The sequence below is a fragment of the Periplaneta americana genome, chromosome 16 (assembly GCF_040183065.1).
Source record: "Periplaneta americana isolate PAMFEO1 chromosome 16, P.americana_PAMFEO1_priV1, whole genome shotgun sequence".
NCBI lineage: Eukaryota > Metazoa > Arthropoda > Insecta > Blattodea > Blattidae > Periplaneta > Periplaneta americana.
In genome coordinates, this window is record NC_091132.1 from 60,088,466 (window position 1) to 60,097,133 (window position 8,668).

An 8,668-nucleotide genomic window follows, 5' to 3' on the forward strand; every position below is an offset into this window, starting at 1 on the left:
AAAGAGGGGAAGTGTAATTACGATGACTAAATGAGTCCGAGGTCCAACGCCGGAAGCTACCCAGCAGTTTTGCTTCAATTGGTTGAGTGAAAACCTCTGAAGAATCTCAACCAGTTAACTTCTTCGAACCAGGATTTGAACTCGTGCACTGACGTTTCACGATCAGATATGCTAACCGGTACTCTTCACTAGCGGCCATTGTTACTTTCTTTTTGGTAATTTTAATTTTAATATTAAAAACATAATTTTATTGGTAATAGTCGTCCTTGTACATGAATGAAATTCATGACTATGTTTTCAGTATTTTAATATTTGATATTGTTATATTGTAATTATATGGTTACTTAGTATGTTCATATCAATGAAATGCATTTACACACTCACCATCATTTTGTAGTAGATACAAATCTGATGATGCCAAAAGAAAGGCGAAAACATTAATTAATTAGTATTTTATTAATAAATGCTTCCATTGTATTGATATATTTTAACAAAAGATATTAAGTTTTAGACTGAAAACATTGTATATGTGTAATAATAATTTAAGTCTGTTGGACATATTTTCTGCAACTGCTTCTTAGCGATAGTGCGGAATATTTAAGTAGCCTTCATAACGATTAGAAGGACGAACAAGTTTTCAAGATAGCTGAAAGTATTATCGTCTGTCACTAATGCTTGACGTAGTTCTTTACGTGAAAGAGATAGGAGTGATAATAGTTGTGTTGGTAGCAGTATTTTAACTCATCATCATCAACATCACCATTATCATCATCATAATCACTTCAGTCCATTGTTTTCTAAGTTTGTTACAATTATTGTCCTACATTTAGAGTGCTCTCACATCTGAACCTGGATCTACTTAAATCTCTTTATGATACAAGTTCGTAAAGGTTATCTTTTTGGCTCGAGCGTAACACACGAGGACCAAAAAGATAACTTTAGGAATGTGTATCATGTAATGTTTGTATACGATAGCACAAATGTGCATTAAATAAATATTTCAAGTTTGAGAGGTTGTAAGATCACGATTTCACGGATGTCTAAATTCAGAACTATCAAGAAATAAGTGCCCATGGAATTATAGCCTGTTTTATTTATGATCACGATTTCAGGACCGTCTAAACCGACCATTTAATCAACAAAGCGGTTAGAAAAAGTTGAATGCTACATCTTGTTGCAACGAGTACTACAGATATACCGAAACTCAATAGAAACAGGAATTCAACAAGAGTAAACACGACCTACTGATATACCCACAGATCCTAATCACGTGATATGGCAACAAATGTTAAAGAATGTATAAATAAACTGAACAAAAGTAATAGGAAAGGATATTACATTTTAACTTTTAATTTTGTAGCCGAAGTAGCCTACATCTCAACAACAATGACTTAACTTTCATTCTGTATGCAGCCATTCCAGTTGTTACGGATGTTACATTTTTACTATTTTCAAACTTTATTTATTTAAAATGAAATGACTTTTGTCAACTTTTATTATTAGAATCAATTTAGATGATCAGTATCATTTCAACGAAAAAAAAGTTGTTACAATAAAATTGATCATTATTGCAGAAAATAAAGAAAAGTTTTTCGTTATATTACATGATTATTTGTGAACCAACTTTACAGCTTATTAACAAAAAGTATAAAACACAAGTTTCTGCCTCAAGCAAAAAGTGATTCACTCCTATAGTATTGGTGTGAAAGCTATGCAAATCTCATAGAATCCAATTAGTTCACAAAAACATAATGGGTAAATCTTTATAGCTGTTTCTTTCATGTCATGGATGTTACATTTTGTCACGGATATTACAGATGAGTTAATTAATATCCTTCATTTTTCCAGTTTAAAAACAACTGTGACATTTCTAAGTTAAAATATTCACTTGAACTATAAAATTGCTCATTGTTATTAACCCGAACTATTTAAAATAAATGACAGAAAGAATAAAGTACAGAGTAAATAGTTCCTTGATCTTGGAGCTCTGAAATTAACAGTGCAGACTCTCAAAACATTTCTTCAACAATAGCTCCTTGAAAAACATGTATTAACAGCCGATCTCTTTATGAGTAAGTGCTGCAAACTTTAGGGAAACAAAAATTACTCGTTACCTAACCAAGACCACTTAGATTCAATGCCCATGAAACTTGTAAAATATTTTCCTTTTGAAAATAAAATATTAGAATATTTAAATTTAGAGCCTTATCTATATCTTACACTAATAATAAACAAATATTTCATTGGAATTCCACTTTGCCTGGAATGGCTGTATAGTTTTTCGTGCATTACGAAAGCATTCAGGTCTCCAAAACAGACACCTTTGACTCGGTGAAAGTTTCGAAATTGTGAATAGTATTGTGGAACAACTGAATTGTGTTATACACCGTGTTCCGCTTATAAGTATAATAAAAGAAATAGTTATAATTTCATAACAATGCATGCAAATGGGTTAAGATTGGTACCATTGTAAAGAGGAAATTGGGAAGTTTTAATCCATTGTTGTTACTTATTTTTAGAAGACTCACGCATGCGCAGATCATTAAATAAGAGAATTCGTATCGTATCTTTAGTCAGTCAGCATGTGGACGCCACAGCAGAAAGCCTTTTGTGTGCTGTCATTAGCAGAACATAGATCCATAATTCGTGTACAGCGCTTGTTTCGCCGTCAGTACAATCTTAGACCGAGGGAAGCTGTACCGACGTACGTCTCAATAATGAAATGGGATAGGCAGCTCAGAGAAACAGGAAGTTTGTTGTCTAATGCAGGTAAACATTCCAAGCGTAAAGTGTCTGACGAAAATGTCGAACGCATTCGCGAGGCATTTCAGAGAAGCCCGCGGAAATCCATTCGACAGGCTAGTGTGCAGTTGAACATCCCACCAACAACAGTGCATACAGTGCTCCATAAAAGATTGCGTTTGCGAGCGTACAAGCTGCAACTTCATCAGATGATTACGCCGAATGATAAACTGGAACGAAAACGCTTTGCAGAAACAATGTTGGATAAAGTGGACGATGACGACACATTTCTAACTCGAGTCTGTTTCTCAGATGAGGCAACCTTCCACGTCAGTGGAAAAGTAAACCGACACAATTGTCGCATCTGGGGGTCGGAAAATCCAAGTGTCGTAATTGAACACCAACGGGATTCCCCTAAATGGAATGTTTGGTGTGGGATCATGCGTGACAGAATCATTGGTCCCTATTTCTTTGCTGAAAAGACAGTCACTGCAAACACGTACCTGGATATGTTGCAACTGTATGCTGTGCCACAACTCCCAGATGGAGCAATTTTCCAGCAAGATGGGGCTCCACCACACTTTGCCAACATGGTTCGCACATTCTTAGACGAACAATTCCCTGCAAGATGGATCGGAAGAGGATCACCGTACATCACATGGCCTGCCAGATCACCAGATCTAACACCACCTGATTTTTTCCTGTGGGGGTTTGTTAAGGACCAGGTCTACAGGACGCCAGTACGTGATTTGGCAGACTTACAAGAAAGAATTTATGCTGCTGTCAACAATGTTACACCACAGATGCTTCATAACACTTGGGTCGAGGTTGAATACCGGTTGGATATTTCCCGTGCCACCAATGGAAGCCATGTTGAGGTTTATGGAACATAAGGTAACAAAAATTCCCAGTTTTCATTCTTTGTAGCAGTTGGTTTCAACTATATACTTGTATTAATTCAGAAGTTATAGCTATTTCTTTTGTTATACTTATAAGCGGAACACGGTATATGTGAAGTTGCAGATGTAGTAAAAGTGAAGGTGAACACTTTACTTCAAAATAACTCTGGATATCAAGAAAGATGAAATGTTGCAGTTAAGTGTGTAATAGATTAAAATGTGTAGATAACATTGGAGTTCTTCAGCAGATATTGTAATATGAAATATAATTCAATTACATCCTGCGATATTGAACGCAGTTCCAGTCAATTTAAATCTGTCTTAAGAGACAACAGAAGATATATTTTGAAGCACTTGCAAAAATCTTTCGTAATCTGTTGTTTTGTAGCATAAAGTTAGTGATGATGTGTTATTTTAATGTCATATTTAATTAATGAGAAGATGGGTTAAGTTAATTTTATTATTGCAAGCAAAAATTACATACATTGTAATAAAGATTTTACAATACTATTGTAATACTCGTATATGAATATTCTTCAAAATTCAAAATTACTCACCAATCTCGCATTCAAATACATATTTGAAAGAATTAAATATTGACCCAATTTTAGAGAATATTCAAAATTATAGAAAGAAATAGAAATCTCATATATTATGCCTAGAACAAGTATACCAAGGCAAGCACTAAATTACCGCCCTTTAGGAACAAGATCTTTGGGACGTCCGCTGAAACGATGGAGTGAGACCGTAACAGACCACCAGGCTTAATACGTGATAGGAAGAAGAAGAAGAAGAAGAAGAAGAAGAAGAAGAAGAAGAAGATAGTATTCTGGTCACGAGATATAATCATATACTTTGTCTTTTCGGGATTTACTTTACAAACCTGTCGCTTTACTTGCTTTAAGTAAAATATCCGTGTTTTCTCTAATCGTTTGTGGATTTTCTCCTAACATATTCACGTCATCCGCATAGACAAGAAGCTGATGTGTCCCGTTCAATTCCAAACCCTCTCTGTTATCCTGAACTTTCCTAATGACATATTCTAGAGCAAAGTTTAAAAGTAAAGATGATAGTGCATCTCCTTGCTTTAGCCAGCAGTGAATTGAAAAAGTATCAGACAGAAGCTGGCCTTTACGGACTTTGCTGTAAGATTATGTGCTGTAAAAGAAAATTGTCATTTCTGGCAATTTTTAAGTCCATATGTAATTATTAATTATATATGCATATAAAAATAACTAAATTTATATTTACATAGCTTATGGTACAATTTCCCTTATACGTTTCCTTAATTAGTGCATTTTAAATAACTGAATTTTTGCGAAATACGTATAATTAGAAAGCATGTGTCATCTTCATAGCACTGATTTTTCATTTCGTATTTACCCCCCCCCCCCCCAACCTTCAAATCTCGCGACTCGGTAACTGTCATAACATCCATTTCTGTTTCTTCCTTTCCTTTTTACAGCTACGAAAATTCCACCTCTATACGCCAAGTCACTATTAGGAAGCAAAACACGTCTTATCCCTTAAAAAATGAATAATACATAGGCTACTCATAGTTATTATTATAGGGTATCGCAGTCTGCTATGGGTAAACAATTTTATAAACTTGTCGTGCATGTTGCGGATTAGATATATTACGTAAATGATATATTACTGAAGAGAAATGTGTGCATAAAAAAACTTCAAAAAAATAAATAACATAGAATACGACAACAAGCTGGTGAAATATCTCTAGACGAGATAGAAATTTATCTTATATTATTTTTTCTGTGCCACCGCCTTGATTAGCAGCGTAATTGTTTGTAGATAATTTATTCTTATCTCTTACGTTAATACAGGTATGTTTTGTACAAAAAGAGGCGTTTTTAATATACTAAATAGACTGGGATGGCAATTGACCATACTTTTCTTTAGTGTCATTGCTCCTTCCTTTTCTACACCAGTCCCTTTAACCACCCCTGCACAGGACCACCACCATAAAGGCTCACTTGCTAACTTTCTTTTTCCTCACAAGTGCCAAAAAGATTTTCGACATTTAAAGGGACAATAACAAACTTAATGTTAGTTTTTTTGTTATGTACGAGTATTAACGCCTCCTCCGATAATTTGTAGTATGTTGGGCGGGTGTAAGAGATTGGAAAATCTGGTACACTACGTAAACAAAAAGAGTACAGTTTGGTCCAATTTTCTGTGAGATCTGGTAGGTCTACATTTTATTTTTGGTCAGTGGCAACACTGTTGTCCACGAGCACCGGTGGAGTAACAGTAAGATGGAAATCTAGTCTTTCATTATCGCCTGACAATCCTCCACTTGAATTAGAGAATAATTGCTTTGATGAATATAATTTTCGTTGTTTAGGGTGAGTTAACCCTTTGCAGCATAGTGGTTGTTCAGAAGAATCACCGTTTTCTTTCTTTCTAAATTTTATGGCACAGATATTCCACCAAGGAACCACCTCTTGAGTATACATAGAGGTGCCATCTGTGTTTTGAAATTATGTGCAGAGTTAAAATGTTGAAAAAAATTGATCGAAGCTTTGTTATGATCCATGAAATGAAAAACATAAAAAAATAATTTGTGCTGCAAAGGATTAAGAACTATTTGCGTTATGAAATGATGGGGGATTCATCAGATCCTTTTAATTGCGTGAAATGTTTATGATGTTCTTGATTATTGCGAACATGGTCGGAATTTGTAATTTTTTTCATTTCTATCGTTATACTCTCCGAATTTAAATTTAACAACGCGTATCTTTCTCTTTTTTATTTATTCTGACACTTCGTTTTTCTTTTCATTTAATTTCATTTATTGTATTCCATAGATCTTACTTTGGCATTGAGGCTTTAAGATGTGGAACAAGTCAAGATTGTACAAGATTACAATTTTTTTGGCGAGATGACATGAGGTCGAGGATTCACTATAGATTACGTAGCATTTTCCTTGTGGTTGGGGAAAACCTCGGAACAACCCAACCAGATAATCAGCCCAAACGGGGTCTAACCCAAGTCCGAGCGCAGCTCCGAATCAGCAGGCTAATGACTCTGCCGACTGAGCTGCGTTGATGACTGTACAAAAAAATGTATCAATTCTTTGATATTTATTTATTTATTTATTTATTTATTTATTTATTTATTTATTTATTTATTTATTTATTTATTTATTTATTTATTTATTTATTTATTTATTTATTTGTTTATTTACTCATTTATTTACTAATTTATTTATTTATTTGTTTGTTTATTTACTAGCCGTACCCGTGCGCTCCGCTGCACCTGTTAGAAATAAATATAAAGTAATTACATAATTAAAATAGGACGTTTGATCCAGGGAACATTCGTGTTTGATAGAAGGATAAATCGTTTAATATGTTACTTAATTTAAATTGTATTTAAATAATTAAATGCGGTCATTTTGGTCCAGAAAGCAATCATTTGGTGCAATGACATTCCTTTAACATGTTTCTTAATTGTTATTACATGTAACCATAGTTTAATGAAGATTGACATATCATTTAGTTTTAATGTGTATACTTTACATTACTTGCTATATGTTTCAGAAGTTACTGTAATAACATTGTAGAATTATGTCCATCTAGAGAAACTACACTTTCCAATGGTGAAATAATAATTAAACAATTAATTAGCTTCCGATATTACTTCCTACAAACACAGAAACATTCTCTTAGGCTATGTTTAATAGCTTTCGATTGTCATTGTCCAAGGTCCCTTATAGACGAAGTCATTTGTTTTTATTTCAGTACAGCGCCTTAAATGGCGTTGTTATTGTAATTTTAAAACTCATTTATCTCATTAAATATCAGTCCTAGCAAAGTTTTCTATAGAATAAAACTTATCGGAAATTACTTTTAAAGAAACTTTTGCTATGTAATATTTTTCATGAAAATTAATAATAAGCGAGATATTTCGATTTATTTAATTCAGGCCCCCTTATAACCCCCCTTTTAAAAAAAGTATTTTGAATGCCATATAGCCTAAAATCTAAGTTACAACGAACTTAATTTATATTCCAATTTTCATATAAATCGGTTCAGCCATTATCGCGTGAAAAGGTAACAAACATCCAGACAGACAGACAGACAGACATACAAACAAAAATTTCAAACAAGCGATTTTCGGTTTCAGGATAGTTAATTATACATGTTAACACCAATTATTTTTGGAAAATCGAAAATTACCAGAAAAATTTTGGCTACAGATTTATTATTAGCATAGATTTATTTATTTATTTATTTATTTATTTATTTATTTATTTATTTATTTATTTATTTATTTATTTATTTATTTATTTATTTATTTATTTCACCCATGACTTCAAACAACTTTAAAAACAAGTTCATTAGTTCATTCGTTATGAAATAAATACATTAAAATAGTGAGCATAGTTGTTAATAATTATTTTATTATTTAACTATTGAAAAATTTAATTTGAAGAAAAAGGCTACATGCGCTTTATGCACTACATTAGCTAACACTTCAAATTATCACTAGAGGTGAGCATATTTTCACATTTTTCTAGCTTGCTTTTGTTGAGTACGTTCAATATTTGGAATATATCAGCAATAAGTGCAATTTTATTGCACCGAGTTAAGAAAACCGTCACATTTAGTTTCTTCAGACATGAAAAAGCAGTAAAAGTTCTTCTTTAAGTCCGTAAAACCTTTAGAGTGCAAGACAACGTGATCACAAACTCACTTCTGTGTTTAGAAGCAGCTGAGTGCATTACAATCCTTCTAGAACTTATGTAGATATTAAAAAAAAGCTTATTTCTCAGTGTCTTCTTCTATGTAGTTATCCAGTTTTACCAGTTGCTTCAATACTTATAGAAACTCGACAAGTGACTTTCGACAAAACAATGGGTAAATATTATTTCAGTGTTCATTTGTTTTGCTGAAGTCAAGACATCTCTTACACATCCTGACAAATAAGACGCGCCATTCGCACAAATAGTGAAAACATTATTTTCATGACGAATCTGCAGTATCAAAATGGTTGTATTAAATATG